Genomic DNA, 10,835 nt, shown 5'->3' with positions numbered 1-10,835 from the left:
TCCTGCACACGCCTCTGAAACTTCCTTCCCGCTTTGTGTGGGCTCCTCCCGGTTACATGCAATTGCTTAGAGCCCGGAAGAGGGCGGGTGCTCTGCCTGGAGCCGAGCCAGGTTCTCCTCAAACGCCCCTTTCTCCTTCGGGAAATCTTGCACTTATTTGAGCCTTATCTGCTCCGGGAGCTCCCTGTATTGCTCAGACAGGCGCCTGGTCAGCTCCTGGTTCCTCAGCTTGGATACTGTTGGGGCTCCTGGGCCGCGCCTCCCTGAGGAAGCCAAGGTGAGCCTCAGGGCGTCTGGGCAAGTCTGGGGGTTTCTTGTGGCTTGTGCTTCTGCAGGTCTTTCAACACCTTCCCAGCTTCCGGCACTAACTCGGTCAATGTGCGAAATTTTCTCATGTGCTAAGAAATGTGTAACCATTTGAGTTTGCACGTTTCTCCAGAATAATCTTCAAAAGCCACTTTTCCCCAGTCCACCTGTGACTGGGTTGCTTTGAGTGTGTGGCTGTCGTTGGACGGAAGGTTGGTCTCCACGCGTTCCAGCAACTTCACAATATCTGCTTTGCACCAGTGATCTGGCCTCCAGGCGATGGCATTTCCAGGATTTCTAGGCCTTTGGCCCCTTACAGTTCTAGCAGTTGAGACACCTCAGCAGGAGTCAGACTTCGTCACTCTTCAGACTCCGCACGTGAGTTGTTTTGGGAAGTTGTGCAGAGCTCTGCTTTCTGAGGAGAAAAAAGAAATGCATGAGAAAATCACAACCCACTTGAATAATTTAACCGCCCTTAACAATGCGGATAGAAAATTGGCTACTTCTGAGTTGAAATTTATGTTTACATTTTTAAAGACTTATTTATTTACTTGAGAGGAGAGAGAGAGAGAGAGAGAGAGAGTGGGGGAGGGGCAGAGGTAGAGAATCTTTCAAGCAGGCTCCCTGCTGAGTGAGGAGACTGAGATAGGGCTCAGGATCCTGAGATCCTGAGATCATGACCTGGGCTAAAACGAAGAGTGGGGACGCCGAACTGACTGAGCCACCCAGGCATCCCCCCATGTCTACGTTTCATATACTCCCTTCGCGTTTTTCAAAATTGTCTTCCTAACCCGAGCCTGCCTTCTCACCAGAGCCTGGCACTGAGCAAGACCAACAAGTGGCCACTGTTTCAAGAGGCTCAAGTTAAGATATAAGTCCTAGGTGGGGGGCGTGTTTGGCTCAGTTGAGTCTGTGTGTGCCTTTGGCTCAGGTCATGACCCCTGGTTCCTGGGATCTAGCCCTGAGTCAGATTACTGGCTCAGCGGGAAGCCTGTTTCTCCCTTTTCCTTTGCCCACCACTGCCCTGCTTGTGCTCTCTCTCTCTGTCTCTGTCAAATAATAAAATAAAATCTTAAAAAAAAAAAAAAAGAAGTTCTAGGGCAGGAGAATGGAAAAAGAAAATAAATGCAAAATGAATGGAAGGGAAAGGCCCATTGCTCTCTGGTGCCTTGCTTGTGGCTACCTTCCAAGTGCAGGTCAGAGGTCCACGGCTGAGGGTGGAAATAGTGAGACAAACCTGGGAGCTTCTCCAGGTCTATGCCACACTGTGGTCTGTTTATGAGTGAGACCCGAGCCTGTGGTAAGTTCCTGATTTGTTTGCATTCACTGGGACCCAGTGCAATGGGACGAATGCCTTCTGATGAACTAAACTACTTCTCTCTTCAAATGTCAAAGATCAAGTGAGAATATGAGGACATTTATGATTTCCTCTGGGTAACTGATCCTCATCTTGAAGCCTCAGTGCCTTTGACCAAAACCACACGAGGCTTTCCTTCAGTTTTAGGGCCAAACCAAATATAAAACTACATGACATCTACATTCCCTCTAGATATCCCAATTTTCATACACAAGGAACATAATATAAAGGACACAAATATATAAATTTATAAATGTCGAAACAAGGACAGATGAAAATTCAATAGAGTAAACTGGAGGAACTTACAGGATTTTTGGTACCTTGGTGTAATACATTTGCTTGGGAAAGTCTTAAGCCTGCTGACAGTTAATTAATTTTGCCAAGAAAAAAGTCAGAATTATTTACTTAAAAGTGTATGCTCACCTGGTGAATGTGTAATTGGTCTCCTCAATGCCTATAGGAAAACCCAACCAGTTGGATCAGTTCTGTGTGCTCTGGACTCTCTGTACTAGAAGGCAGCTGAGGCTTTCTGAGTTCCCACAGTCCAGCCAATTCAAAAGCCTCCGCTAAACAAACTTATTTTGCCTTTGCAAAGCCTTTACACTGGATCCTGAAGCTTCACCCAGATTAGGTCTGGAGCAGGCAGGACCAGGGGAGGATGTACCTTTCTGTCTTTGATTAGAATAACCCTTTTCTCATTCTCCAGACACAATCTAATGAAATCATCTTTTCCTTCATCCTTGGCATTATTTTTAAACAACATGCATATGGAAAATTTTTGTCTGGGTTTCTGGGTCCCCATATTCTTTTCCCATTCCCGCTTGCACATCTGACTATATTTCAATATGGCGTTTGAATGTAGGTCCTTCCCTTTGGTGTTAATTTCAGTGCTTTTCTGTGCTGCACCATTGATATTTTCTCATCTTCAGCATGGCCATCTATATCCATTCAATTCCGCTCAATTTCTCCTTAGTCTTCAGAGTTTAGGGTGACATTTGAGATCAAAATGTAAATGATTGGGGTGCCTGGGTGTCCCAGTCACTAAGCTTCTGCCTTAGGCTCAGGTAATGATCTCCGGGTTCTGGGATCTAGCCCAAGATGGGCTCCCTGCTCATTGGGAGTCTGCTTCTTCCTCTCCCTCTCCTCTTCCCTGCTTGTGCTCTTGCCTGCTCTCTCTCTCCCTGTCAAGCAAATAAAATCTTTAAGAAACCCTGAATGATTCTATACAATTCTGTAAGGGAGATGGGATCTATAAAACAAACAAACAAGCAAACAACCCAGATGATTCGGTGAAAGCAATTGGATCAAAGTCAAACCAGCTACCAGGATAGCATGATTGCAATGATGACTACATTTTTGACAATATCAGGCTTCTCAGAAATTTTTTTGAATCTGCTCTCCACTTCTACTTAAAACTCTTATTTCTAAGTAATTTTCCAATGAGTAATTTACTATCTGATATATCCAACAACGGGCTACTATTAACAAACCGTAAATTAATGAATTACTTCAGCATTTAGATCTATAATACAATATGTAAAATACGATTAGCTTTGGATCATTTAACTTATGTGTATACATTGACACAGCCAAGATTGTACTTATGACTTTCTTATTACTTCTACAGCAAGCACTAGTGACATCATAGCTCTGAAATCTTTGGTGAACACACAGTTTACATTAGAGAAATTCCTGCTACTTTTCCAAATGGAAACAGAGTGGCATAAATTTATATATCAGCAAACCAAGGTTATTTCTATGAAATCATTTCATTTGCCAAAATTAAAGATAACTCCCCTACTTCCACCTTTTCATGATTTAAGCTACTTTGTTATCTAGTTTACTCTATATTTTTGGAATAATTTGATGATGAAGTTTTGTCTGTTGTTTTTCACATTCTTGGCTGTTTCTAATAGACTAAAGGGACTCAGAAAGTAGTTTCCAGGTGTGTCACAATTTTTACTTTGTGTAAAAATTGGTTAGGAGTATCTTATTTTTTGTATGAATATACTACATTCTATTCTACAAGTGGCATGATGTGAGTATGCAAAAAGAAATATTTCACTTTTTCTAAGTAGGTTATGCATTGAATGATTTGGAAAAGTCCTTGTATTTGATTATTGGTGAATGATGTCAGAAACCTCAGTTTCCTGACAAAAAGTCAGAGATAACAATAGTAAATGGGCTTGCAGAAAATGACACTGTTAACCATGCAGAAAAGGCAGAAATTAGATGGACAGTGCTTTCATTAGTCTAGAAGTGAGTTGTTTCTCATAAAACAAAATTCCAAAAACATATGTTTTCTGGTGCTGATTGTTATTCCATGATCGTTAAATCTTTTCACCACGGAGAAGAATGATGATAATAGTTTCCAAGGGCTGAGAACATACTGCTACTCTCCTTTCCTTAATGATTATTTTTAAATGTAGGTGTGTCTGTAATAAAGATAGAAGGGCAAATTAAAAAGCTTAGTATAGTCATGTGAGAGGATTCTTGTTGAAATCTGGTCCAATTTTACATAAATTTAATCCCATTAACTCTCATATATTCAGAAATTAATTTCAGTGATGAATTCTGTTTGAAATACAGAACATCAAAGGAGTAATTTTAGTTTCATGACTATGGCTTATGTGTGCACGTTTTTGTGCATTTTAATCAACATATTACAATAAAGGCATTTTTCAGGATCATGGATGAGGGACAGGCACAGATCTGTAGCACGGTATTAATGTCTTCATTTTAACAATTTTTATAAAAAATTATCTTTTTAAAAAAGAGTTTATATTTATTTGAGAGAAAGAGAGAGAGAGAGGCAGAGACACAGGCAGAGGGAGAAGCAGGCTCCATGCAGGGAGCGTGACATGGGACTTGATCCCATGTCAGCAGGATCACACCTTGGGCTGAAGGCAGCGCTAAACCACTGAGCCACCCAGGCTCCCCAGAATGTTGTTTTATAACCATTATATCCCCAAGGGGACAAATTCTTCCTGCAACTGTGAACTTACCAGAAAATGCTTGTTGATTGAATTATGATAGTTGCCTAGAAGTCAAAAGGTTATTTTTTTTCCCTCTTGTAGTATCTTGGAGAGTAATAGCTTGCTGATTTTAATTGAGTCAGAGGTGGGAGTTCTGCCTCCAGCATTTAGTACCAGAGTGATTTTGGACAAGAAATCATAATGGGATGGTTTTGACACTTAAATAATAAAAGTAGAGATGCTTAGTGAACTGCCCTTTGTTAAAGCAATCACTGGCTAGTCACATTACTAATTGATTCTTCAGACCAATCATGACTTACCTATGCAGCCACACACTGAATCAAACTCCTGAAGTCCAAGCTTTTTGGAGGAAATTAACACCCCAACAAAATTAAGGTTGTTTTGTACAAGAAGTGGGTCAGAAAGGCGTATGCCTGTTGGCTAGGCAACCAACAAAGTTATCTTATAGAAATTTTTACTTACTTTTGTAAGTAAAATGCAAAAAAGAAAAAATGAAATATATTTAGCAACTGGAACCTATGCATATCCCAAGCGAGCATGGATTTAACTAGAAGGTAATTAATGTGGTGATCACTATTGGATCATATGTATGACCAGCCACTGTGGTGGTTAGGTTTTAGTTGCCTGATATATATTTGGTTATGAGAATTGCTTTCAAACTTGCCTGCAAAAACTTTAATCATATTAAAATAAAATATTTTTATCAACATGCTTAAGATTATGGAATTCTTATAGTCTCTGCCTCTGTGGCTGAGGCATCTTGTTACTGGACTAACTTTCAAAGTAGAGGAGATAGTCTCTTTTTATGTAGATGTCTAGTTTGCACATTGCAGAAATCTTTCTTGAACAGGATTTTGGAATGAATTGCTGATCTACATGGCAAAAACTCACTCCTTCTTGGGAAATGAATACGTTCTTTTAAAATATTCCTGCCTTATCTCGAAGATCTACTGTTTATGAAGGGACATAAATAGTCTCCAAACATTAAGACCAAAACATGCACAAAAAACTTAAATGTGTATGTAAATATACATTCATGCCTGCCATCTATAGCAGCTTATATTTTTGGTCCTATATCTTAGTCCTCTTTATCCATTTTATTCTTTTTAATAACAACTTATTTTATTTATTTTTTATTTTTCAATGATTTTTACTATTTGAGGGAAAGAGACAGAGATAGCACCAGAGATAGTGAGAAGAGCATGAGCAGAGAGGAGAGGGAGAAGCAGGCTCTCCACTGAGCAGGGAACCCCAAGTGGGACTTGATCACAGGATCTAGGATCATGACCTGAGCCAAAGGCAGACTCTTAATGGATTGAGCCACCCATCTCTCCCAAATATCAACTGGTTTTAAACAAAACTGACACCAACTTCATTAGAGTTGATGCACTTATTAGCACCTTTACAGCGTAAAAAATGTAAATTTACAAGTAAAATTTGGGAATGTTAAAGTTAGGGATACAGGTAATCAAAATCAAGACCTATCTTGGGCTACATGAGTGGTGAAATTGGTTAAGTATCTGACTCTTTAAAAAAAATAAAAAATAAAAATAATAAAAGTATCTGACTCTTGCCTTCTGCTCAGATAGTGATCACAGGGTTGTGAGACTCATCCCTGTGTGGGGCTCCGTGCTCAGTTCAGATTCTGCTTGAGACTCTTCCTCTCCTCTTCTACCTCTACTCCCCCAGCACTCTCCCTAAGATAAATAATTAAATCTTAAAATAATTGAGACCTATCTCAGTAGTAACAGACCCAGTTTACTCGATTCCAAAACATGATGCACTTTATACATCAAAATAACTTATAACTTCACCATCAAGCAAGATTAACAATCTTCTGTTGTCAATCATTTAGATTTATTTGTAGAAGAACATGCAAAGGGAAAAATGTCTTTGTTTAAATTCACGGGGGTGCATTTTAGTAATAGACACATATTTATACCTTTGACAAACACAGGAAATTGCTTAGTATTTTCCTCTGACTCCTTCAAGAATTGCTCTTAGAATTTGTCTTCTAGCTATAAAGTGGAGTCTTTGAGTCTGGGCATTCTTGGAAGCAAAAGCACTTAGAAACTAATATTTTGTGCTAACAGAAGAAATATTTCAGAAGAACAAAGCCTTGAATATTTCCTTTTTTCAATTTTGTCATTTTTTAAAAAAATATTTTTATTTATTTATTTAATCATGAGAGACACACAGAGAGAGAGGTATACAGAGAGATAGAGGGAGAAGCAGGCTCCCCACAGAAAGCCCAATACAGGACTCGATCCCCGGACCTGGGATCATGCCCTGAGCCAAAGGCAGATGCTCAACCGCCGAGCTACCCATGCATCCCTTCTTTTTTCAATTTTTAAGTCACAGTTTGTTTCATTTCAGATACTAGGTCAACTCAGAAATTGTCCAGGAATTTTAAAACTGGTTTTGACTGGAATATTCTTTTTCTTTCCACAGTGGAGAATTCCTTCAATAAAGAAATAACCAATCACAGTATCAAACTGACAGTGTAAGAAGTTTGAGATGTAGACATGACAGTCTAGATGCATCTTTGAATTCAGAAAGATTATTTTGCTGTGTGAGGAAGATCAAAACACATGACTGGTTGATCTCGAGGTGAAGATGACTTCACCTCTAGGAAACAGTATTGGGAGTCAATGTGGGTAACTCTTGGGAGTGATCTTTAGGAGTAAAAATTCTTAAATAAGGAAGAATGGCCCACTGATGGAATCTAAGGATATGTTTCTTCTGAGTGTCGAGGAGGGTAACTGTTACGATCCCTTATCCACTTTCTCAGTGTTTGTCTGTAAAGAAATCTCTGGGTCAGTCAGTATGTTCCATCTTCTTTTGTTCCATCTTCTAAAATTAAATTATCTCTTATGGCCCATTTATCTAGAATACGTGCTGTGGTTGCTCGCCTGGTTGGAGTATGCTGGAGTTACAGAAATACACAAGTGTGTGATTTAAACTTAATGGTCTAGTGTAGGAACACAGAGTTTGCCCATCACAGACAGACAGACTTCATTATCTACAATGCCCATGTCAATCTGAAACTTTCTTCTCCCACCTTTTCATTTAGGGTATCCTACATATCCTGTTTTTCAGGGAAATCTCCACTGACCTCAGGACCAAGCTAGGCCTATCGTTACATGAACTCCAAATATGTGGTCATTTCTTTTACAATAGTGTAAATTGCAAGAGATAAAATGTTCACTGACATATCACCAGCAGATAACAGAGTGTCTAGGAGAGAATGTGCCCTGAACAAATAATTGATGCATGAATCAATTAATAAAAGGTGAGATGATTGTCTTATTGGCAATAGGGTTTGATTACAGTATGCCACCCAAGAATCTTTGCTATAGTTTAATAAATTATCTACGCTCTTTCCCAAATTCCATTTCTGAAAGGAAGATAGTTTTAAAGTATATATGGTTCCACATATTCCTCATTAATAATTGAGAATAGCAAGTAGCAGAAATTCTATCAGCTATTGAAAATGGCACAGATAAAGCAATGGGGAGAGAAAATGTTGAGGATCATACGGAATGAAGAATATGCACATTATTCTCAAAGTTTCATTCAGCTCCTCCAGCATCATAATCACCTGAGCCTTATTTCAAATCCAGTTCCTTATTTCAAGTCCAGTTCTTAGCCCAAACCCATGACCTGTAGAAACAAAAATATTGCATGGGGGTTGGAGTTGAAATCCATGGTTTGTCAATTATCCCATGCCATTCAGATGAATGTTCAGCTTTGAGAAATGCTGAATGAAGTTGGTTTACAGATACAAAGTCTACATAACTGTCCTTCACCTGAGAGCTAAGAGTGTCATAGGCACAATTTGATTCAGTAGTATTTATTAAATAGTCTTTAATGAAAGAAAGTGTAAGAGTGGGAATTGAGATCTTAGAGACAGTGTTGAGAACTTCAAAAATAAAATTTGGATAGTCATTTTTCTTGAATTCTTGATTACTCAGAGAAAAAAAACCCTCCTTTTTCTCAGAAAATTCAGACCATGTAATAGTAAAAACCAAAAAAAACCCTAATGTAGGTAGTTGAAAAAGTAGCGAATTTAATTTACTTTTTTGAAGATATTTCAGAAAAGATATTGCAATCAAATTTTTAGGTATTTTTAAATATTTTATTTATTTGTTCATGAGACACACACAGAGAGAGAGAGAGAGAGAGAGAGGGAGGAAGAGAAATAGGCAGAGGGAGAAGCAGGCTCCATGCAGGAAGCCTGATGCAGGACTCAATCCCAGGACTCCGGGATCATGCCCTGAGCCAAAAGCAGATGCTCAACTGCTGAGCCACCCAGGTGTCCCAGGTATGATGTTTTTAGGTGTACTTCAAATTCTGGAAGTATGTGATGAGAAGATTGCAATGTATTACATGCAAATATGTGGTGGATATTTATGCATATAAATTTTACATACATATGAATTTTATACCAAATTTGGATATTGGCAATATTAGAGCAGTGTTCTTTTTCGGATCAAGACATCAATAGGCATTCTAAAGTATCAGTGTCAGAGGTTATGGTCTCATGACCCTAACAATTAAGAGGTGGGGCATTGGTACAGGGAAGGACAAAATATCCACAGGAACCAGACAGCTTAAGACTCACTTGATGAATGGTTTACCTGACTGTTGACTGAATGGGCAGGCATTGCCATTGGATTACCAAAGAGAAACTTTCCAGGGAATATGCTGTGAGAGTTCACAAAAATTAATTCCAGGTATGTTCAAGATGAAAAAGCAAATTCATCATTTTAAAAGAAGTGAATATAGGAAAATACCTCTTTGATTCTATGTTAGAGATGGATTTCCTAGTGAAGAAAGAAAAAACACATTTTAAATAAGGTTAACTACTGATCAATTGAACTGCAAAAAATTTAAGGGTATTGTTCTCAAAAGACACCCTAATGGAAGTGAGGGATAAAACTAGTAAAGGATGAGTATCTAAGATGTGAAAGAAGGCTTCCACCTGGAAGAAAACTAGAGATGGCCTTCCCACTATGAAAATCATCTGAAACTGTTACTTCACAGAAAGAGAAGAAAGTAATAAATGGGAAGATATTCTCAACCTCACTCATAGAGACAGAAAATTAAAATGACAATCACTGGCATCGGATGAGCATTGAAAATACTAATATATTAAATTACAGTAATGAGACAGGGCAACTCTCCTGGCTGAGCAAAGAGAAACTGGCAGGAGGAGGGGGGAACGTTATGGGAGACTGTTGGGGCAGGAGGGGGGTCTGGAGGTGTATCTAGGCAGGTTTGGGTACGCTGGGTCCAATCTTCCCACAAGGTCACCTGAAGGTAACGGGGTGAGTAGGAGACCAGAGGGTGACAGTGCCAGAGCCTGTAGACCAGGGATGCCTGTTGTGCCAGTGCTTGCGTTATAGGGAGCCACCCCCCCCCCAGGGCATCAAAGGCACTGCAGATGTGCAGGACAGGTGCAGAGCTCTTGGCAACTCAACTGTGGCTCTCCGACAATTCTGGAAGCTACAGCAGGAAGACTAGGAGTCTCTTGCAGTTTCCACCATATCTTGCTATTGCATATTTTAAAGTGCATTTTTCCTCCTGTTCTGTCCTCAGCAGCTCTAAATTCTGCATCCTCTAATCACACGAGACCATGTAAGCTCCCTTTCTGAAGCCCAGGCCATCCATTTTAGCCAAGCGCTGTGCTTGGTTCTGTGTCAAATCCAGTGTCCCTACCCTGCCACGTGTCTGGCAGTGACAGTGGAGACACAAGATGGCTAGCCCTTTGACAGTTTTGAAAGCATAGGTTGCACTTGTTTCCAAAATGAACTCACATTAGGGGATCTGGTCCAGGCACTTGGGGTACAGAGCAGGATTCTCCCACATTGGACAGTGCCCAGGAATCCTTAGGATTGGACAGCACTCAAAGGAATCAGAGACCTCTTACCCAAAGGTACTGGGCAGTACCTCTTGACGGGTCTGATTTGGAAGCTCCTCATGCCCTGGACAAGGGAAAGGGAGGCTGACTTTGCACAAGGGTTCAGCAGTCCCTGCGTGGGAGGATCTCACACGTGAGGACACTAGATGAGACAAGATAGTGATGGACCTTTGTGTGATGATCTTGGAGCTTCCTGACCTCTTCTTGAAAGGCCTGACATTTGACCCTTTTACTCTAAAAAGGCCACAACTCT

At 40.0% G+C, this 10,835-nt stretch overlaps 1 protein-coding gene across 1 annotated transcript in view; it reads left to right on the top strand.

Moving 5' to 3' along the window:
- The window catches only part of LOC112642036 (tripartite motif-containing protein 43-like), a 31,529-nt gene continuing 20,694 nt past the window's right edge, over window positions 1-10,835 (top strand). The window contains exon 1 of the mRNA XM_025419348.3: window positions 1-277. The gene's annotated coding sequence lies outside the window, so the exon portion shown is untranslated. The remainder of the gene's footprint in view (window positions 278-10,835) is intronic.

The sequence above is a fragment of the Canis lupus genome, chromosome 21 (assembly GCF_003254725.2).
Source record: "Canis lupus dingo isolate Sandy chromosome 21, ASM325472v2, whole genome shotgun sequence".
Lineage (NCBI taxonomy): Eukaryota > Metazoa > Chordata > Mammalia > Carnivora > Canidae > Canis > Canis lupus.
The sequence above is the reverse complement of the archived record's forward strand: the minus strand, read 5'-3'. Positions and strand labels throughout refer to the sequence as shown.